The sequence below is a fragment of the Trachypithecus francoisi genome, unplaced genomic scaffold (assembly GCF_009764315.1).
Source record: "Trachypithecus francoisi isolate TF-2019V2 unplaced genomic scaffold, Tfra_2.0 Lachesis_group17, whole genome shotgun sequence".
Lineage (NCBI taxonomy): Eukaryota > Metazoa > Chordata > Mammalia > Primates > Cercopithecidae > Trachypithecus > Trachypithecus francoisi.
This window is the reverse complement of record NW_022681462.1, coordinates 84824782-84848861: the sequence shown is the minus strand read 5'-3', so window position 1 is coordinate 84848861 and position 24080 is coordinate 84824782. Positions and strand designations below refer to the sequence as shown.

The window sequence follows — 24080 nt, the reverse complement described above, 5'->3', positions numbered from 1 at the left end:
GTATATAGACCCAGAATAAGAGAATAAAGAGGTTTTCAGCAAGAAAATTGGTTTGAAAACAATGTTTACTACAGAAAGAAACTGCTTGAAATTCTTTTGGTGTAATATGTAAGAAGCTTAGCCAGCAATATATTTTTTTCATTTAGTTAAGAGATGATATTTACCCTCACAAAGGCTTAATCACAAAGCTGGATTCAGGAAGAAGAAGAATGTGAAGTAAAGAAGATAAACTTACACTTGTGTTGGATAACTGTGGAAAGAGAAGAAAGGAAGGCAATGGAAAGAGAAGTAGTCAGATGGGTGTCTCAAAAGTTATTTTTTAAAACTTTAACACAAATAGGTCAAAATGTGTCATGATTGAAAAAAACAAACCAACCAACATTTTGAGTTCAGGAGTCAGCTCTTCTTCATCTGGTTCTTTACAAACATTTAGGAGCCCTGTATAATTAATGGATGACATTGTGCAGTTAAGAAAGAGACAATTCTAGTTTGCTTTTCTTAGCTTTCCTGAATTCCTCTGTGGCATGGATCCTACGTGGCAGGGGCAAGGTGATCCTACAACAAAGCTGGAAGACTGATTTGGTAGGTTGGCTGATGGAGATGACACAGAGTCAGAAAGATCTAGAATCTGAACTACAACTGAACACCTGTTAAGTAAGCGGGGAAGAGATTAAGCTTCAGTAGAAATCAGAGGAATTTATTTATATTTTATAAAACTAAAGATATCAGTGCCAGCAGAATGACAATTGATAATGTGGTAGCTTGTTTCCAAAGTGGCCACCATCTTTATCTCTTTTTGCTTTAACACATGGCATGAGGCTGTGCCTCTACTCTCCTTGAATCTGGGCTTCCCTTTGGAATTCACTTTACCAGTAGAATTTGGTAAAAGTAATGTTCCGGGATTTCTTGAGGTTAAATCATTGGAAGTCTTCAAGCTTCTATGTAGGTATGAGAAACCCAAAACATGGAGAGGCCATGAGTAGGCACTCCCTTTGACAACTTAAAGCAAGTGTTTATGCATGGACCGCATCCATTATCAGCCATGTGACTGAGAGATCTTGGACACTCAGCTTCGTCAAGTCTACAGATGATTCTAGCACTACAGCTGCAATCCTGAAAGATGTGAGGCTGGAACCACCCAGCTGAGCCCAATGTACCCAGAGAACTGTGAAAGTTTCAACTCTTTTAATGTAGCAAAAGATGAGATTAGCCCAAAGTGGATCCAAGGGCATCTTGGTCTGAGGACACTTTCACCATATAGGCAAGAGATCATGTAAACCACGTTCCCAAATACATCTTAGAGTAGAGCAGGAGTAGGAAATAGACCTAAGAAAGACTGAACATTTTTTGCCTATAAATACTAATCATTGCCTGAAATAATTTAAAAATTATACTAAGCTAAATATTAAAACAATGAATATAGTAAGTAGAGGCTTATGAGGAAGACTCTTATTCTCTACAGAAAATTAAATTTCATTTTTATGTAGGTTATATTGTAATTAAACAGAGCAGAGACCAATTCATCACAGGCTGTTTTTGTAAATAAAATGTTATTGGTATTGGAACACAGCAATATCCATTTGTTTCTCATTATCTGTAGCTGTGTTTGTGCTACCACATTTGTCACAGAGATTGTGTAGCCTAAACTATTTTCTATCTGGCACCTTAAAGCAAAAGTATGCTGATCTCTACATAAAGTAAAATTTGGAACCATGACTCATACATTAATCATAAAAAAAAAAATTACATTTTCAGGGTAAATTTCTAGAAAAATTGCTAGCTTACAGAGTCTGTGCAACATTAAAGACTTTCATACACTTTGGCCCTAATTTATCTTCAAACTGTATCAGTTTACATATGATCATATCAAACATGAGATGGCTAAATTCCCTATATTCTAGCCAATCTAAGATTCAACTGGTAAGTCTTTTATATTTTGTTTATAAAAACAGGACATTTTGTACACAATTTTTAATCTGTGTTTATGATCGTTATTTAGAATACTTTTAAGAATTAGAGGATCAGAGGACAGTGTATTAAAATTATATCCCTTGCAATATATTGCCAAATTAATTTCCAGAAAAGTTGTAGCAAAATACTTCCCCTTACATTATATGAAATTGATATATTTCACTTAACAAATAACTATGTCAAATAAATTGACATACCTATTTTATATTCCATTTTTGTTTTAAATCACTTTTTATTCCTCAGGAAATTAAAATATTCCTATAAACTTATTATTTTTATTTATATAAAAGGCACCTCACAGGTTTTATTTTTGCCAAGTTTTGTTTTCCTACTTGTGTTTATATTATGTGAATTCAATAATACACATAAAAAATTTGCTTATGAGTGAGTCTGCTATTGGACTGTCAATCCTATTTCTGCATTGATCTACCTCTGTAGTAGTGCTTTTCAGAAATAATTATTTTAGATAATAATACCTTTTGGCATCTGATAGGGATCAGATATTGTCTCTCTAAGTTTGTTTTAGAAACAACCTGTCAAAGTCCACAAAACTCCTTTTGAAATTTGCATTGAGATTGACTTAGTAAGCTTGAAATGTCATTTAATTTTCTTCTAAGATGTTTGTCACTAAAAATTTTTCTGAGTTGATTATAAATTAAACAGTTTTAATTTTAGGATTAATAGTTTTGGCACATAGTTTCATTTTTATTGTTTTATTATATATTTCTCATTGTGGTTTAGTTTGTTGACTATTTTAAATGACATTCTTTATTGTGTAAATAAATAAAAATTCTGCTATGAGAGGAGGAAAAAATGGTAAATTTTTTATAATGTGAATATAAACTATAAATACAAACTATAATGTAGTTTAGAAGCTATTGATATTTTTAAATAATTATAGTTTGGGTATAAATGAGACCTTTAATTGGAGGATTCAAAGAGTGCACATAAATCATTTCACATAAATCATTTTAAAGATATAATTGTTTCAGGCTTAAACTTTATGGCACTCAGGGCTCATTGATATTTGGCACTGGGGATAGGATGGGTTCACGGTGTTTCTGACTTATTTACATATCAATCCAGTAGTCTTCTTAGAATGAAAGTAGGTTCAGTTCCTTGGTCCTACTGTTTTTGCTATGTTTATGCTATGTCTAAATATTCTAGTCTTTTCTATCAAAATTATTTTGATTTTAGCTCTGTCTTCTGTTGCTTCTTTCATGGTCTGATCAAAGACTTATTTCACTTCAGTAGCCAGGAGACATGGGCTAGTCTAAAGGACTCTCTGATGACTAGGAGAATAGGATGCTGCAAAACTTGGAGTAACATCTGATTCTCAGAGTAACAGCCAATCTGAGAACTGCTAATGGAAATATGACAGCAGTAATGGGGCCCTCAGTAGGCATTCTAGGGATTGGGCCATCAACCAGAAATGCTTATCATAATTCTTAATCCCTTTTAAGATGGGACAACCAATAAAGATGATATCAAGATCCTTAAAGAGATTCTTTAGAGAGAATCTAAAATTAAGCACAACTTAATACTAGATGTTATATTAAGCAAAACACAACAAAACAGATTCATAGGATGTGCAGCTTGGGATGCAGTGATCTATGCCCACCAACCCAACCCAGAAGCTGCTGCTGGACTGCTTTTTTCTTACTGGCATCTCCTCTCCCATCCCTACCATGGATGGAAGGCAGTCATCTTTCTTTGAGGACATATTTGGTACCGTATTATAGGTCCCAAGTATAAAATATGTTTTTACCCAGGATAATTTGGCTCTCCACCATAATTTTTATATCCCAATATACTTAGTCCCTGAGCACTGAAAAAAGTCTATTGAAAAAAAGTAGAACATCACTAGTTCTTCCAGTTTTAGAAAAAATTAGTGCCCTAAGCTGACTCCAAAATGGGTGCTTTCCAGTCTTTGTTTTTGAAGCGTGTGTAGACTGTCAGGGCCTGGCCTGTACCCAGGGGCATTCAAGCAGCAATCTCCTTCCCTCTGACATCTCTGTCCATGGCTTTCCCCTCTTGACTTCTTGCATTGTCTTTCTAACTTGTTTTTCAGTTTGGCTATAGTCTCATTCCTTCAACTTTTTCTCAGTTTCTGATTCCAAGTTATTTGGCTCTAGTTTTGCTTCTCCCCAGGCATAGCACATCCACCAAGATGATCATCTTCTTTAGTGAGCTCATCAGCTCAACAGTGGAGGTACAGGCATGAAACCATCTTATTTTTCTCCAATAGCTGTTCCCAACTATGCTATGGAAGTCTCTCCTTCCTATATGGGAAATATATATTCTAATAATATTTCAGCAGATTCTATAACTATCTTGTCATTAAAAGCCAATACAGACAAGATTGGGTACGTTCAGGGTCATATGGCCATATTATACATTCAATGCCATCCCCATTAAGCTACAAATGAGTTTCTTCACAGAATTGGAAAAACCTGCTTTCAAGTTCATACGGAACCAAAAAAGACCCCACATTGCCAAGACAATCCTAAGCCAAAAGAACAAAGCTGGAGGCATCATGCTACCTGACTTCAAACTATACTACAAGGCTACAGTAACCAAAACAGCATGGGACTAGAACCAAAAGAGAGAGGAATGGAACAGAACAGAACCCTCAGAAATAATACCACACATCTACAACCATCTGATCTTTGACAAACCTGACAAAAACAAGAAATGGGGAAAGGATTCTCTATTTAATAAATGGTGCTGGGAAAACTGGCTAGCCATATGTAGAAAGCTGAAACTGGATCCCTTCCTTACTCCTTATATGAAAATTCAAGATGGATTAAAGACTTAAATGTTAGACCTAAAACCATAAAAACCCTACAAGAAAACCTAGGTAATACCATTCGAGACATAGGCATGGGCAAGGACTTCATGTCTAAAACACCAAAAGCAATGGCAACAAAAGCCAAAATTGACAAATGGGATCTAATTAAACTAAAGAGCTTCTGCACAGCAAAAGAAACTACCATCAGAGTGAACAGGCAACTACAGAATGGGAGAAAATTTTTGCAATCTTCTCATCTGACAAAGGGCTAATATCCAGAACCTATAAAGAACTCAATCATCAAATTTACAAGAAAAAAGCAAACAACCCCATCAAAAAGTGGGCAAAGGACATGAACAGACACTTCTCAAAAGAAGACATTTATGCAGCCAACAGACATATGAAAAAATGCTCGTCACTCGCTATCAGAGAAATGCAAATCAAAACCACAATGAGATACCATCTCACACCAGTTAGAATGTCAATCATTAAAAAATCAGGAAACAACAGGTGCTGGAGAGGATGTGGAGAAATAGGAACACTTTTACACTGTTGGTGGGACTGTAAACTAGTTCAACCATTGTGGAAGACAGTGTGGCGATTCCTCGAGGATCTAGAACTAGAAATACCATTTGACCGTCATCCCATTACTGGGTATATACCCAAGGGATTATAAATCATGCTGCTATAAAGACGCATGCACACGTATGTTTATCGCCGCACTACTCACAATAGCAAAGACTTGGAACCAACCCAAATGTCCATCAATAACAGACTGGATTAAGAAAAGGTGCACATATACACCATGGAATACTACACAGCCATAAAAAGGATGAGTTCATGTCCTTTGTAGGGACATGGATGCAGCTAGAAACCATCATTCTCAGCAAACTATCACAAGAACAGAAAACCAAACACCGCATGTTCTCACTCATAGGTGGGAATTGAACAACAAGAACACTTGGACACAGGAAGGGGAACATTACACACCGGGGCCTCTTGTGGGGCTGGGGGAAGTGGGTAGGGATAGCATTAGGAGATATACCTAATGTAAATAATGAGTTATTGGGTGCAGCACACCAACATGGCTCATGTATACATATGTAACAAACCTGCACATTGTGCACATGTACCCTACAACTTAAAGTATAATAAAAAAATAAGTTTGATAATTAATAAAAATAAAAGTCAATACAATCCAGCTTAAAACTAAAATTGCATGTCTACATCAAAACTGTCCCTCATCCATGGTTTGAGAGATCGAGGTGAGGAACCATTGTGGTATGACTCTGGTTTATATTCATTCAATAATATTTATTCAATACCTACTGGATGAAAGGTTCATATGTAGGCAATTAAAATTCATCAGTTGCTGTCAGAGTAGGACCTGCTATATAATTTGTGGGGCTCAGTGAAAAGCAAAATTGCAGGATTTTGGCCTGAATCTTCCTCTTTCAGGAACCCACTGAGATAATTTCCTGCAGACAGCCAGACCATGGACTTTAAATATCTGTGCAGGAACATTACTGCTCAGTACCTACATTGGGGGTGGGTAAGAGATACTCATTTAGCCACCTAAAGAACATATGTGAATTGCCAACCCAAGGGTAAGAGCCGCTGCTGCATTACCACCTTGAGACTTCTCTGAACTTGCATCCACGTTCTCCTGCTACCCAGGTCCCTATAGGGATGGAGGGCAATGGCGAAATATAGACCTCAGTGTCACCACAACTTCAAGGATAAAGAAAGTTGAAGCATTCCCAGCACTTGGGAGACTGAGGCAGGAATATTGCTATAGGCCAGGAGTTTGAGACCAGCCTGGCAATAACAAGACCTTATCTTTACAGAAAATTTTTAAAAATTGTCTAGGCATGATGACGCTTCCTTGCAGTCCCAGCTACTCCGGAGGCTGAGGTGGGAGGATTACTTGAATCTAGGAGCTCGATGTTGCAGTGAGTTATGATCACACCACTGCACTCCAGCGTAAGTGACAAAGTAAAAAAAAAAAAAAAAAAAAAAAAGAAGAAGAAGAAAAGGAAAGGTCAGGCAGGACCCAGGAAGCCAGAAATTTAGAAATATACAGCCAGAAATGATCCTAGGGAGGAAGGGAGGTAGCAAGAGTAAGGAAAGAGCATGAAATAAGGCATAGAGGCCCCTCCCAGCTCATGTTACACTGTCCCGACAGATTCTACTGACAAAACACATAAATGTACTAAAGACTCCAAGACAGAAACCACAGAGCGTTAAGCTTCAGATGTATGTAGGGCCCTTATAAGCTCAGGGCCCTATGCAAGTGCCCTAGCATATGTTGATGGAGTTGGCCCTGTTTCCTGGTCAAAGACATTTGTCCTATGGGCTTTTCACTTCCGCCATAGGGAACACAAAATAACTGATAGACATAATGAGAAAGGAATAATATTGCATATTACAAGGTAAGAAGTTGTAAGAAAAAGGCAGCAGCATAACTGGGTGACAGTGATAAGGAGTTTTGGGAAAGGAAACATTAACTTGGATAGGTGAGCTGGGCCTCCTTAAAGAACAGAGCCCAGGCTTGTGGGGCGTGACACACGTGTTTGATCAAGCTAAGGGAGAAACAGAAGTAAAGGCCCTAAAGTGCCTAATGTGCTTGAAGAATGATAAGGAGGCCATTGTGACTGCAGCAGGATAAGAGAGGGCCAGGATGGTGGGACATTAAGTCACTGAAATAATAGAACCTAAATCACATAGCATCTTCTAAGTTACATAAGAATGCTGACTTGCATCACTGCAAAATTTGAACAGAAGAATGAAATGTTCTGATTGAGGTTTTATGTGCATTGCTTCTAGCTATATATTGAAAGGGGATCTTGAAAACTCGACCCTCTATTCAGATCAGGGAGGTATCACTGGGGAGTCAGAAGTGGTAGGACTAAAAGTATGTATTGATAGAAAAGACAAGAGTGTTTTCTTGTTAAATAGGATATGGGTTATGAGAGAAGGGGAGGTGTTACTCATGATTCCCAAGTTAATTTTCTGAGTAACTGGAAGAATGAACTTACCAGTAACTGAGATAGGAATGCTTCAGATAGAACAGATTTGGGGGCACGGAAAAATCAGGACTTGGTTTTGTACATGTCGAGAAACCGTCCAAGTGGAGAATGAAGTTGTCCATTTGACCTAAGTGTTGGGAACTCAGGTGAGGGCTCTGGGTTGCAATGAGATAATTGTTCATTCCCCATTACCAAGGATCCTTTACTCTTCCCCCTTGTGCATGTCAATTTCCTCACAGCAATAAAGTCTCTTAGTCCATATGCCCAAATTTAACCCATCCTTCAAGTGCATAATAGACTCATTTTTATTGACCTCATTGCTTCCTGTTATCTCTTCCTCTTTCCTTCCCTCTTCCATCCTTTCTAACTTTCCTTCTTCCTTTATCACCCCTTCCTGCAATAAACATATAGTGATCATTTACTGAAGGAGTCAGTATAATCTAGAGGTTAAGAACATGAACTCCAAAGGCAGACAACTTAGGGTTTGAATGTGAAACCTCACGTACCAGGTGAGTGGCTATGGGCAAGTCACACAGCCCCTCTTCGTGTTACATGAGGATGAAAATAATACTATGATCACATTAGGAGCCTTAAGGAGCTGTTGTACAAATGAAGTGAGCTAACATAATAAGGGGCTAATACAGCACCTAGAATAGAATAAATACAAATGTTATCACCCCATTATAATTACCTTTATTATTACTAGTCACCTATTATATATTTCCTAATGTCATAGTGATTTATCAAGGTTTAATTACCTTAAACTTCTTGAAGGAAAACATCATGTCTCATATTTGAATAATTACAACAATCCATTTATGCAATAAATGTTTATTTGGGAGTGTATTAGGCTCTGCAGAAGCAATGATGAACAAGATAGATGTTATCTCTACTGCATGTAGCATACAGTCCCTGAGAAGGATGTTTAAATAAGTAATTATAACCGGTATTGAGAAATCTAATGGGAAACATAGCATACCACAAAGGCACATAGCAATGGTATCCAGAGGAGGAGGGGGGTAGCAATTCAAGAATGCTTCTCATGGAAAGTAATAAATGAGTAAGAATGTGGAAGTTCTTTGTATGGCACTCATTTTTCTTCAGTTAATAATGTAAAAAAGACTGCAATTGCAGGGTGGATGGATGGGGCAAATGGCTGGTATCATTGCTTATAAAAGTGAATTGAACTTGATGGAGCTTATGAGAAATAAAATTTGTGTTTTTATTTTTATCTTTTAATTCCCTTTATTCAGGAACTCTTTGAAGTCCTCTCATAGGTAGGATGGATAAATCCAGAGATCTCATTAATACACAGTGTGAGAACTATAGTTTACAATATTGTACTGTGTACCGGAAATTTGTTAAGAGAGTAGGTTTCAAGTGCTTTTACCATACAAAAAGAAAGAAAAGAGACAAAAGCAATTACATGAACAAATGGATATGTTAATTTTCTTGAATGTGGTAATCATTTCACTATGGATATGTATACCAAAACATGTTGCATAACTCAAATATATACAATAAAAGTAAATAAATAACACTGGTTTCTATGAAAGAAGAAAGAGAGGGAAGAAAGAGTTACACAGAAAAGGAGAAAGAAAAGGAGGAGGCCAGACATGGTGGCTCACACCTGTAATCCCAGCACTTTGGGAGGCTGAGGTGGGTGGATCGTGAGGTCAAGACATCGAGACCATCCTAGTCAACATGGTGATACCCCATCTCTACTAAAAATACAAAAATTTAGCTGGGTGTGGTGGTGCGTGCCTGTAATCCCAGCTACTCAGGAGGCTGAGGCAGGAGAATCGCTTGAATCCAGGAGGCAGAGGTTGCAGTGAGCCAAGATCATGCCTCTGCACTCCAGCCTGGAGACAGAGCAAGACTACGTCTCAAAAAGAAAAAAAAAAAAAAGAAAAAGAAAGGGGAAAAAAAGAGGAGACAGGAAAGACCTTTAACCCCTTATTTCTTGTCCAGCACTCTTGATCCTGCAACTCCTAATCTTTCAGTCCGTGCTACATAAAAGCTTGAAGAATGGATGTTTTAATTATTTGTATAGAATACAATGGACTAGTTTACCATATATATTGCTCAAGGTTATTTGGAGATATTGAAGGATGAAGTGAGTAGACCATTAAAAAAAATTATACAGGACCTGAAAATAAAACTTCTACATCATTGAAAAGGTACCTCCATCATTTAGTTTTAAGTGCATTTTATTCTTTAAGAATGTGTGTGAGTGCAATAAGATCTAAAATTGTATTTTTATGCTATAGATGGAATGTTGATTTAAAAAGTGCTGATTGCAAATTAATCAACATTATTTACAAGTGATTCCTGGGGGTGGGTAAAGAGGTGCAGAAATAATATTTTCTGAATTATTAACCTACTATCACAGAAATGACATCTCACATAAGGTTATCACAAAGAGCACAGTTCTAGAATAAATTATAAAGAAGATTAAATGAAATGGCAGAAAGAAAAATAGAGGTGGGGTGTCTATGGCATAAGAGATAGAAAAATGTTGGAAGAAAAACAAAAAATTATAAATGATTGCACATAACAATTGCAGGTTCGAGCTGAGGAACTATTGAATTTAGGGAAACAAGATTGGAAAATGGATGGAGAAATAAATCCAGGCAGAGACAGGAGAAAGCTATAATATTAAATGTGCCAATCTGACTTCCTCCTGGAAAAAGTTGAGTCCTCCACGACCCAACAGACACATTTCACTGCAGAGGACATTTACAGTCCTTAGCCTACAATCTGGATTAATCCAAGACCCAATGACTAGAATATAATTGTGTGACTTAGATGGAGAAGTAACAACCATTGGCTGAATTTTTATGAGCTTTGACAATAACTCCTTGATAGTTCTCTGAAAGGTAGGAGAAATTAAGAAAGCCTTTCATTCTTATAACTAGCAGCCACTGCCTCTAGCTAATCACAGCAACCCCCAAAATTGGTATCATTGTTCTCTCTAAGGAAAGAACAAGGTACTCTACAAAGCCTGAGAATGTTTCCCACAGAACCCATTCAGATTCTAAGCCCTAGTAACAAGTCACTTTTTTTTTTTTTTTTTAAGATCTAGATATAGTGGAGGGACATCAAAGTCCAGGGAACAGACAACAAAAGATGTATGTATTTGTGGCTGCAAAATTCTGACTCTAAGGACCTCCTTGATTTCACATTGATAGAACACACAATGACCCGTATATGCAGTGCAAATACAAAGAACAGGAGTGCAGATTGCTCTATTCTCAACACTTTAGTGTGGTTCTCAAACTTCAGTGAGCATCAGAATCACATGAAATATTTATTTGTTCAAACATTTTTCCAGGCCCCACCCCAGCATGCTTAATTGGTAGGTTTAGGGTGAGACCTGAAAATTAGTATTTCTAACACAATTTCCAGTAATGCTGATGCTGCTGGTTCAGAACCACCCTTTGAGAGCCACTGCTCTGTACTACACAGTGATGAATGACAGTGCCAGAACTAAAGCTGGGACAACCTCTCAGCCAGCACAGAGGTCTCTCCACTGCAGTGTGCCCCTTCCCCTACATGCTACATGCCCAGTGCACTCATCAATCAATGTGTTTATTTGCTCCAGCATATCCTACTTTGACTTAATTAAGCTATTATTCAACAAGACAGAGGAGGCCCTGTGACCTCTTGCCAATTCTATTTGCCTGATATTCAACATCACAATGTTCAAATAAACCACACACATACACACACACACACACAGACACATCATTTAAGCTGATTTTCACAAGCAGATTACTCTCTTAAATTGCCTGACCTGTGAGGTCAGAGAGGTTCAAAGGTGCAGACTAAGGTCTACCCCTTTAAATACTCTTGATCTATCCACCACCACCCATACCTAGGAACAAGGCAGCATCAAACTGTCACCGCATATAGTCATTTCCACAATGCATCCAGGAAGTTTTCACTCCATCTGCCTTGTTACTCCTGAATCTCATCTTTTTATATTTTAGTTGCCTTTATGCTGCATTTTGACCTCATGTATGCTCATGTTTCTTGTACTTGCCCAGTTCAGAAAGTTTTTGAGTTGACTTCCTCTTCCAACAGGGCTTTAGGATTCTTGAGCCACCCACTAACACAGGGGTAACAAAACTAACAACAGGCAGGGTGCAGTGCTGGCCACCCACTGCTGCACCTGTCCTCCAAGAGATGGGTGTGGGTTATGGGGAGGGGCAGAGAGAAACAGCAATTCATTACCCCCCAGAGCTAAAGACAATGTTCCCTTGAGAATCCAGCTTCAGCCGCATCACTTTTACTGCTGTTACCATTTTTAAATAGTCAAAATATACAGGTAAATCTTGGTTCCTAATGCTGCTCTCTATTTGCCCTTTGCAGGAAGCTTCCCCAGAGCACCATAACTCAGAGCTCTCATCTGAACTCCTAAAAGGGTTGTAATAACTGTCAACAGTTGACCACTTGCTAAGCCCTAGGTGAAGCACTTTACTTGTGTTATGCCATTTAATAATTGCAACGTCTCTATCACAAAAGTCCTGTGTGCTCCACATTTCATGTGTGAGTAAATTAAGACTTAGGGATTTTAAGTAACCTGTCCAAAGTTACTTCTAATCTGTGTCGGAGCTAGTATTTCAACTCTGTCAGTCGGTTGCCAGACTTGGCACTTGTGCTGGTGTGATTTCTGCTTTCCTATGGCACAGACAGCCTCAGCCAATCACATGGCACTTTCACAGTTTTTGTTTGACAGATTTGAGATGAATATCTTGTGAGCAAATGAACCTCAATTCAATACAGACATGTGGAGCACCAATTGGGTTTTCAGCTGGCTGTGTGCAAGGATCCACCACGATGGGGTGGGAGGTGGGAAAAGGAAACCATTAAATTTTGTCCCTACCTAGAGAGGATTTAGATATGCATGTAAGCTGTGGAGAATTGGACAGGAGAACATATGGTGAAGTGGCCAAATGTGTGAAAAGCAAGCTATAAAATATGTGTTTTAGCTAAAACCGAGAACTAAAAGAAGAGGCTAAATAGGCTAAATAGTATAAAGGAACATCTTCCAAAATCAGTGGCAGAGCTACCCTCAGCTCAGATGGTGACAGACTGGCTGCCTAATGTCCTAAAAACTCAGTTGTGTATCCATTGCACTGGGGGTATTTACAATGCCCTCTCATTTTAATATTTATTTAGAAGTTAATTACTGTCACTGTCAGCTCTTTTATCTCAACAATATTTCAGAGAAATGTATTCAGGCATTACGTGACTTGTAAGTAAGATTAACAAGAAAGTTCACAGAAGTGTCATAATCAAGGGATTTGGCTGTTAATAAATAACTTACTGAAAAACAAATGAGTTAACACTACACAGCATTTGAATTTGGCTAAAGCAAGTTCTAGAATTGTATATAGTATACTTTTCTTTCTTTCTTTTTTTTTTTTTTTTTTTTTTGAGATGGAGTTTCCCTCTTGTTGTCTGAGCTGGAGTGCAATGGCATGATCTCGACTCAGTAACCTCCACCTCCTGGGTTCAAGTGATTCTCCTACCTCAGCCTCCCTGAGTAGCTGGGATTACAGGCATGGACCACACCCACCCCCCCCACCCCCCACCCCCGGCTAATTTCGTATTTTTAGTAGAGACGAGGTTTCTCCATGTTGGTCAGGCTTGTCTCAAACTCCTGACCTCAGGTGATCCACCTGCTTCGGCCTCCCAAAGTACTGGGATTAAGCATATGTCATCACAAAGCTAGAATAAAAATTAAAGACCAATGACCATAGTTATGTGCAAAATGGGCAATAAGACTATCTAGCTTTGAGAGTTATACGAGACTCAAAAGCCATACTTTTGCCCTGTATTATTTAAGTCTTCAAATAAACACAAATATGCTTTCAGGTGGGCTTCATTGGATGTAATATCTGCATTATGCTGGTGCACTCACACACAGACACACATAACTGATGAGTTGATAGAGTGTATTACCCCTGCTTTACAGATGGCTAAAGGGATTAAGCAAATATCATTGCTGCAGCATGAAGCTGAGCCTTTGTATTCACTTATAAAGTTAGGGAAGTCACTGAAGAGAAAGAGAAATCATGCAACTGGAATGGAGAAGAAAAGCTCCAATTATAGTTCCAGAATTGGCTGCCACCTTTAGTGTTAACAGAGTGTGTACGTTTCTCAGAAGTGACACCTGCATTGTCTATTGGGAAACATTTAATCCTTGGCGCTGTATTAAGGAGGCTGGTGAACATACAACTGAATAGAAATGATGTCAGTTCCTTCTGAGATAGGAGAAGCTTCACTAATTGAAGTAGGGGCATATCAGAGGGTTCTGTGGACCTCTCTTAATTTGATTCCACTTGCAGTGTACCATTCTGCCCCTGCAGAATACCTGGAAATTGAATAAACATATGACTATTTGAATGTAGATGTGGTTCTGATGTTCCCACTGCCCTCTGCATAAGCTTTATCTAGGATTTGATTAGCTGTGTCTCTCCTGCTAAAAGGAAAGGCATTTTGTTTCATTTAATGTAGGATTACCAGTGACTAAACTGTGCTATGCATATGGTTGGCTCCTAAGGAATGATCATGGCAGTGTATTTACAGAAACAACTCTTTTATCTTGTGGTCACTTCTCCAACAGCCTAATCTATCAGCACCAGAGCCAAGAATCAGAGAGAAAAGACAAAGCTCTTTGGAACAGTCAGAATGGTTGTCACACTGGTCTGTGAATTAAAATCTGTGCTTTATCCCAAGGAAATACTCTTGAGTGTTCACGTAACATCTATTTTTTAAGCTTCATTTTTGTCTTCAGTAGTTGTCACTGGAATACAGTTAGTGCTCAGCAAACAAGTGCTGCATCAAGAAAGCATTTTGTGCATATTGAGGTTTCTGATCTGAAAAATATGAATGTGCTTAATGCTTGGGTACTTAAAAGCATAAGTTTTGGTTATCTGACAAAGATGCTCATGGTGGGAATTGATTCTCTTGTGATTCCAGAAAAACGAAGTGTTGTATTGACTATTTCCAGGTGACACCACTGACTTGTCCTGATCTGGAGAGGCTCTGGTTTGCTCAGCCTGCTGTTGAGTTTGCAATGAGAGTGTAAAGTCAAGACAGATACAGATGCTAACAGGACATGGATATCTTTTCAGATAACTGACTTCATCTGTCTGCCTGTTTATGTGGAGAGCTGATTATCAGCCATGTGCAAATGCTGGGGAACCGATCTGATCTCTGTGATGTTTTACACTACAGGCAGAGCAGAGCCATCTTTCTATCCAACATTCACTCACCGAGGCAGGAAATATAATTAAGCTTTCGTGCATATTCCCATGGTACCCTGCACAGTCAATCATTTAAAAAAAAAAAAAAAAAGTCAGTGTCACAAGAGCTTGTTTGTTTGAAGACATCACCTAAGAACTTAAGAGCTCTGGGAGGCAGGAGAAGGGATGTAAGCCATGTGAGGCATGGGAAGGAGTGGTGGGTTCCTTAGGGGTGTGAAATCTGGGCTCAAGGTGATTGTGGGAAATTATTCTGCAATGCACATAAAGTATATTTAGTCCAATAAGCAGAATCCAGAGAGTTTTTCATGGGAAAATTTCACTCCAACATTGCAGTGCCTAAAAGAATGACAATTACTTGAAAATGGTCAGTATTGCTAGAGTATAATAATTGCTTGTTAGGCCAAATCTATTGTGCAGAGGACTTTACGGATAATATTTATAGACACTTTTAATACAAAGAAATGTTATAGGACCAAGAATTATAAGACCCAATTTGAATTCCAGCTTTGTCAATTATTGTGTAAACTTGAGCAAATTACTGAACCACTAAAACATCAATTTCTTCATCCATAAAATAGGTATGGTAAGATATAATCATACTATTGTTCTGTGGCTCAAACTAAACAATGTAATATATTTAAAGTAACTTATAGACTACCTAGACCTCAATAAGCTGTGATTAGTTTTATTAATCTTTTTGTTGTTATTCATGAAACACTAGTTCAAATACACATAGTGAATACATTTAGAAAGCAATACATACGAGACTCTCTTTTTGATAGTTATAGTGCATGCACGAATTTTAAAGGCTCTGAAATGGTCTATGTTAAAAACAATAACAAAATAGCAATAAGAAAAAAAAGGACACCTGTGTGGTTAACCCAGTATTTTCCAAATTTATTTGAAAATGAAAATAAGCCCTATTTTTTCTTTTCTTTTGAGACGGAGTCTCGCTCAGTCGCCCAGGCTGGAGTGCAGTGGCGCGACCTCGGCTCACTGCAAGCTCGGCCTCCCGGGTTCACGCCATTCTCCTGCCTCAACCTCCCAAGTGGGTGGGACTACAGGCGCCCGCCACCACGCCCAGCTAATTTTCTGCATTTTTAGTAGAGATGGGGTCTCACCGTGTCAGCCAGGATGGTCTCAATCTCCTGACCTCATGATCTGCCCGCGTGGCCTCCCAAAATGCTGGGATTACAGGTGTGAGCCACTGCGCCCGACCTCTTTTTCTATTTTTAGGCAGAGTCTCCCTCTGTCACTCAGGCTGGAGTGCAGTGGCATGGTCTCGGCTCACTGCAACCTCCACCTTCCAGGATCAAGCGACTCTCATGCCTCAGCCTCCCAAGTAGCTGGGATTACAGGTGTGTGCCACCATGCCCAGCTAATTTTTGTATTTTTAGTAGGGACAGGGTTTCACCATGTTGGTTAGACTGGTCACTAACTCTTGACCTCAAATTATTCTCCCACCTCGGCCTTTCAAAGTGCTGGGATTATAGGCATGAGCCATCGTGCCCAGCCGGGCCCTGTTTTTTCTATATTTAATTCTTACTACTATGTCATAGAACCAGGATTTCACATACTTTGGTAAAAGTCAACTTTGTCCAAATTCTTTAGTTTTCAGACCCCCAAATAAGTCTCTATCCAATGTGAGGTTATAGCCCTTACCACAGGACACTCCACACCATATGCTATGGTGGAAGACAAAGATCTATTACAATCTTAATTTTGGTTCTATACTGGAATCACCTAGAGTACTTTAAAAATTACTGGTGCTTGGGTCCCACCACCAGAAATGTCTATATAATTGGAATAGATTAAGGCCTGATCACAAAATCTGTTTGAAACAGCCTAGATAATTCCAAAAGGCAGTCAAGTTTAAGCACTAGTGCAAATGATAACCCTAGGGCTATTTTTTTTTTAAACACCATTTTCATTCAGATTTGAGGATAAACCTGCAATGTTTTTTACAAAGCTCAAGAATTTGGTAAATACCCAATGATCATGATCAGGTATCTCTCTGTAATCCTTCTTTTATTAACTCATTTAATAATCATATACTGATCACAAAGGAAACAGCTATATTCAATAGGTTCTGTTCAACCCTCCTAACTCCTTGCCCACCCAGGTTCCCAAAGCCCTCCCGTGTTTCTCAGAACTACTACTCGCTTGATTACTTTACCATGCAGAATACCACATGCGGTGTTCTGCCCAGCTAATAATTATCTTTTTGTTTGTGCCTAATTCATGAAGCATCCCTCCCACTGACCTCCTGCTGAACCATGAGGTCCTAAACTCGTATATCAGCAATAGAGATAGGAAGGCAGAGAAAGCCTCATAGGCTTCAGGGAAAAATATACGTGAGTGTAAACACTGATTCTACCTCTTATTATCTGCATGATCTTAGAAATTTTAATTTCTCTGAGATCAGTTTTCTTATTTATAAAATAGAGGTGACAATATTAACCTCGCAGAGTTAGTGTGACGAGTCAGTGAGATAAACCACATGAAATTTATAGATCCGGGCATAACACACTAGAGATGATCAAACAAGAAAATGCTTATTTATCTACATTGACCATTTTGAGACCTTAGCTTACTGCATCACACTTGTACTGAGCAGGATGTAGACTCCTCAAAGGGTAATCTTGTAAAATAGACATCTCAAGAGCCAGGGGAAAGACTTGCTGCACTTTAAGCAAAGTTAGTTTTCTTGAACTCATTGTTTTTCTGCTATAAATAAATAATTGAAGAAAAAAATAATATGGTCATATTGATACATGAATGTAGAGAGGAAATATATTACTATTCTGGATAATTAATATCCTTAAATAGAAATAAATCTGATGAAATTCTATTTCAGTTGGACTTGAAGGTATTTCCACTAAATACCTTTAGGGAATAAGTGAGAGAAAACATGAAACAGATTGTATAAATGATACAAGAAACACATGAGTGAGTTATTATCCGTGCTAATAAAAACTACAAAGAAACCCCCTTAATGACACAAGGAGGCACCAGAGCATGTGGGGAACTGTACGTGGTTTCAGAATGGCCTCCTAGGTTTGGGGCTCTGGCAGTGTGTTGGTTCCAGACCAAAGAACATAGTCATTTGTTATGTTGTATCAATTAATACATTCTTTTCTGTTGGTGGCCACTCAACATCAAAAAATATGATCCATTTCTGTTTTCTTTATGCTTTATTGATGCACCCTGGGACTATCTGTACAGCATTTACTCCCTGGAATGCAAGTAAAGTTTCATGGAAACCGTTGCCATTATGGTCTCAGCTTCCGCCTGTTCTTTGTGTAGTCACAGGAACTCAGACCAAAGTTCATCAAACAGAGAAGCAGAATGGGGGAGGAAGACAGACAAACACCACATAAATATGAGGCCATGGGTGTTTCACAGCATTCCTGTGTCCTTTATTGCCTGGTGAATTAGTACCTATTTCTCCAAGGACTTTACTGGGGGTCTCTTCCATCTACCCAATGCCATCCTGCAAGGAGTAAGATCAGAGCCTCAGTATCAGCAGGCAGGGTTTGGGATCAGTGGGCACTCGTATTAGTCCAACTTGAAATCCATTTGCTATGAAGAAATACCTGAGACTGAATAATTTATAAAGAAAAAGAGGTTTCATGGACTCACAGTTCCACATGGCTGGAGACGCCTCACAATCATGGAAGAAGGTGAAGAAGGAGCCAAGGCACATCTTACACGGAGACAGGGAAGAGCATGTGTGCAGGGGAACTGCCCTTTATAAAACTGTCAGATCTCAGGAGACTTATTCACTGTCATGAGAACAGCACAGGAAAGACCTGCCCCCATGATTTAATTACCTCTCACTGGTTTCCTCCCACAACACATTGGGATTATGGGAGCTGCAACTCAAGATGACATCTGGGTGGGGACACAGACAAACCATCTCAGTACTCTTTAACATGATCTCTGGGAAAGCGAGGGAGGGTCCCCAGTTACACAAAGCCCCATATGGACTCTTCACTGAACTCCCACCATAAAATATACATGCCCTAGTCTGCTGACCAAGAAATTTGCCAAATTTGCATTTCTGAACAAAAAGAGGAGTGTTAATGCATATTTAGTAGCATACTTCCTGGTAAATATTTAATAATAATATTAGCTATTATTCTATTATTGTGATTATCATAAATCAAAAAGAGGAAGGCATAATATCAAGTGGTACAAGAATGTCTGTAAGATAAGGAATGTTAGAAGTTTATTGGCTTTAGCAATATGAAGATCATCTGTAACCTTGCAAGGTACACTGAGCAGTGAGTGGAAGGAGGGGAAACTGGAAAGAGGGTAGAAAACCTTTCAAGAAATTAGCATGGGAAGAATTGGCAAGAGACTAGCTGCAGTTAGAGAGAGAACCTGGGTCAGTCACACTGTTTTTTATGATGCGTTCTTCACCTAGAATGGGGAGCATATGGTAGTGCTAAAGTGTGAGTGATTCCTGACCCTCCTGCATCTCCCACCTACATGGTCCTTGCCTGCTCAAGGTCCTTACACCATTCAAGGATTCCCTGATGTCTTTTGCACCCTCCAGGAGTATGACCTTATGAGACCACTGAAAATTCTTATTTAAATTGCTAAGCCTCAGGAAGGATGTAAGAAATCAATAGAATAATAGAATTCCGCCCCCCCCCATACTATACACACAGTTATGACTTCAAGCTGAAATATTGGCACTCATTTTAAAATTAAAATATGACTCATTTACTCATCCCTCTGTGGATTCAGAGGGAGTGGAGGACTCATTTACCAGAAACCAATGGCCAGAGCATGAAGAAAGTTCCAGAACTGTTTATAGAGCATCTGATGCAAGGGGTGACTCAACAGAGAATTGCCTGTCTCTAGAGAGATCAAACTATTTTTCCTGGAGAATGACTCAATCTATAGTCTTCCATTTATAATTGGCCATTCCTGAGGCTGCCTAGTCTTCAGTCTTCTAAAAATAAAGTTCCAAGAACTTTAAAAACTCTGATACCAAAGGCACTGAGTCACCAAACGATTTCTACTCTGTGTGGTAGATTTGATTTTGTCCATTATTTAGAGTATTATAAATTGACAATAAGTCAGTAAAATCAATCCTTGAGAATCCCTAATTCCTAAAATTTCTTAAACACTTTCATGTTTGGCATCGCCTTCATTTTTATTTCCTAAAAATTATCTCCTTAATTGTATTACTGATTATTTTCCCCTCTAATTGGTCATATTTGCACTATTTTCTTATTGACAAAATAACTGTCGAGGGAAATTCAGCAGTTGGGCTCAAAGTCATATATGTGAATTCCTGCATTCTTGCATTATGCAGGCCTGAATGGTTGGGACGACTGACAGTGTTCACTGTGTTAAATTATCTATCTCTGTTTCCAGAAGACGACATGACCTAGACTTGAGAAACTTCAGAGATGTTGACAAAAGAATGAATGCTATGGAAAGCTTATTTGCTTTTAAGTATAATGCCTGTTGTTTTAAACCCTACTAGTTCTATGTTGCCTGTAGGATAACTACCAAACTCTCTTGCATAGCAAGAAAGTATCTAACAACCAAATCCTAATGTGCTTTTCTAGAATCACCTTTTGAGGTTTTTAAATCTTTGTTCTAAGCTACAGCAATACATATTTTTCATGCATTGGTATATGCTATTTCTTCTTCCTACAGGTTTCTAGTTCCACATCTACATCTAATTTGAAAATACTTCGGATAATTTTATATCTAATTCAAACATTAGCTCTTTTTCTAAAATTTCTGGCAAGTCCTTCCTTACATAGAAATCTCAAAGCACTTTATGCATGCCTGTACCACAGCTCTCATTCATTACTTTCATTGCTGAATTTCACTCACTGTTTGTCTCTTACAGTAATATATGATTTTAAATGTCTTGCTCAAATTCTTATAATTAGTAACTCAATATATAAATAAAATGTTTACATTGTGTATTGCCTCCCCAAAATAAATTGCTGATATGATTTCCAAATTTCCAGGGCATATTTAAAATGTAATATTCACTAATGAATCCCTGACGTGCTCGAAGTACCTGACATCCTCCCCTAGAAATTGCATCTCCTGAATTTTAGTCTTTGATTCCTGTTACAACATATCCAGTGACTTCAGAGAAATCAGAGTGTGAAAGGTTTGATTTCAGTTTCTTGGTATGATATATGCTCCTAAATGCAGATTTGAAAGAAAAAAAAAGAGGTACTTATCTACTTCAGACTATTCTTGTTCAAGATGGAAAGAATCATAGACTGGGTAAGTGATTAGTCCAAAGCCAGGGAGTGATCTAGAATCAGATCCAGAACTAGAATGTAAGTCTCCTAATCATCATTTCTGGGATTACTGAGAATAACATTAGATTAAGACTCAAAATATCTGAGTCTCAGTTTTGGCTTTGTCATCAATAAGCTGAGTTATTTAAAGCAAATCCCCTACACTTTGAGTTTTACTTGCTTTACCCGCAAAATAAGTAAAACCATACTTATAAGGTGTTGTGAGGATTAAGTCTGATAAGAAAAGCAAGGAATACTTTGAAAATTACTACACAATGTGTTTATAATAATTTTTATTACAAAATTAATTATAGTTTGTGGCAGATAAGGAACCCTGCAGGTCACAGCTCTGACTGAACTCTCCCTGGTCTTTGCTGCCTTTGTAAAGAGAAATTTTTTTCATAGAATAACTTGGTAGCTTGTTAAGAGTATGCCTTATTGTTCCTCTTGTTGCACAATGCACCACTCAAAGAAGAGCTATTTTAATGATCGAATTTCAGGCATTTGGGGGAAAGAGAAGGAAAGAACCTGGGTGCAAGGGCGAAGCTCTTCTCAGGGACTTTTTCATTCATTAGGGTCTCACTTCATCTCAGAAAGCTGTCGTTTTTTTCTAACGTGTATGTAGTCTAATGCCCCACATACCCAATGAAGCCTCCATTCTAACCACAAGGAAGGTTAAACTTTACCTTTAGCTAATCTGTGGCTGATAAATACTTGTACAAAGATAGCACCAACAGTATGCTGCACGCAGATGGCTTTACAACTTCCTGTGTTCTACAGGGATGGTGGTGGTGCGATGCTTGATAGGGAGGATTAAAAAACGTTGTCTATCAGGGAGGGGAACATCTTACACTGGGGCTTGTTGGGGGGTGACGGGCTACGGGAGGGATAGCATTAAGAGAAAAACCTAATGTAGATGATGGGTTGATGGGTGCAGCAAACAACCATGGCACATGTATACCTACATAACAAACCTGCATGTTCTACACATGTACCCCAGAACATAAAGTATAATAATAAATGTGTCCATGCACAAAACCTAGTATTTGAATCTACCTGCAAAACCCATGCCTCTTCTTCCTCTTTGCAGTAAGTATTGTGTGTAGTGTATATAGAGTGTGTCTGTGTGTATGGGGCTTGTGTATGTATATGTGTATCAAGGTAGAGGAAAGATGGTCTCCTACAAGGGAAAAGTTGTATTTGCCTTAGCACTCTCTAGGCCAAGTTGGACAACACCGCTATATTCTGGAGACTGCAGCCTTTAATCACTCCTTGATCAGATTGCTAATATTCCAAATTATATGTTCTGTGGGAGTGTGCATGTATTAGTAAAGCCTCCAGAGACATTGCCTTGCCAGATAAATAGATATGCTGCTTGGTGGATACCTTCTTATCTTCTTATTAATGATATGCCTAAAGCTCAGATTAACTCCCTAGGACTTTGAAGATTGCCTCCGTAGGCTTTTCTGAAAAATCAGAGCATTATAATCACTGGTTACCCTTTAGCCACCCATTTTGAAATTTGGATAGAAAAATGATCCCATTTTCTTGCCCTGTTTTTTTTCCCCCCTTGTGGCTCTATTAGCACCAAGGGACACCCAGATTTATCCGCCTTAATAGTATATTTCATTGTTTTCCATAGGACTAAAAATAATAGATTTATAAAGAGAAATAGAATTGAATTTTTCTCCTTAACTTAGTAGGAATTCCAAAATTATTATTTGGGAGATTTTCCTCACTGTGAATAGATTATTGTCTGTGCTACATTTTAATTTCTCTTGCCTATATCTTTTTTTTTTTAATATATTACTATTTAAGGGTACATTGTTCACTCTCTTTAAATCTGAAGGAAAAAAGGTGGACTAGCTTCTGTTAATTAAAAGTGTGTGCTGGAGGGCGTGAGAGACTTGTGGGTCACTCTTTTGGTTGTTAATTTTGTGGTTAAGTAAGCTGTGCCCTGTAGCACTTTGTGTCTGATTCACTATCACTTTGGACATTTAAATGTTAATTATCTTGGTTTTCTAAATTATTGTATCTGACTTTTCCATGCCCAGTGCCCTGGATATTACAAGCCGTCACTAAAGCTGGTGTTTGTGAAGATATCACAGCTTCTATTTCTTGCCTGATGGTAGAGTGCATGCTTCATGCTGAATTATGAAGACCCAATTAAGAGTATATTTCAGTCTGCTGGCTTATTATAAAAAGAGGATATAGAATAAAGAGATGGGGGGATTTGGAGGCTTTATGTGACCAGGCAGGGAGATTGGGGTCAGAAGTGGGCATGGAGAGGCCATAATGGAGTCCAATAAAGGTTGGATGGTAGATTCCACCTAAGATGGCTGGGCATGTAAGGGCAAAAAATTAGCTGGAAAGCTAGCTGGCACAGCAAAGCATGTTCACACAAAAGTACCTTCTTAATAATGAATCTTAGCAGACTTTCCCTGTGTGTGTGTGCGCGCGCCTGCACACACGCATGCGCATGTATGTTTCATGATTTATTAAATTGATTAACTACATTGATTTTTACTTTGAGATTTCCAGGCAATCACACAATACTTGAATTTTTCAATCCTGTTGCTACGTTATATGTTAATAAAAGCCAATAGCAAACATTTAAAAAGTTTTCCTAAATTAGGGCCCTTTCAAGAATCAATAATCTCATTGTCACGGTTCAAAAAGCTATCAATTCTATGAGGACCACTAATGGCCACAGAAAGAATGCATG

At 38.4% G+C, this 24080-nt stretch overlaps 1 long non-coding RNA gene across 1 annotated transcript; it reads right to left on the bottom strand.

The window, feature by feature from the left end:
* Positions 1 to 5700: 5700 nt before the first annotated feature.
* Positions 5701 to 22304, bottom strand: LOC117063021. The gene is made up of 3 exons (XR_004428672.1): positions 22230 to 22304; positions 16325 to 16329; positions 5701 to 5769 (listed from the first exon to the last, which is right to left on the bottom strand). It is a non-coding gene; the product is annotated as an uncharacterized LOC117063021 (long non-coding RNA).
* Between the last annotated feature and the right edge of the window lie 1776 nt (positions 22305 to 24080).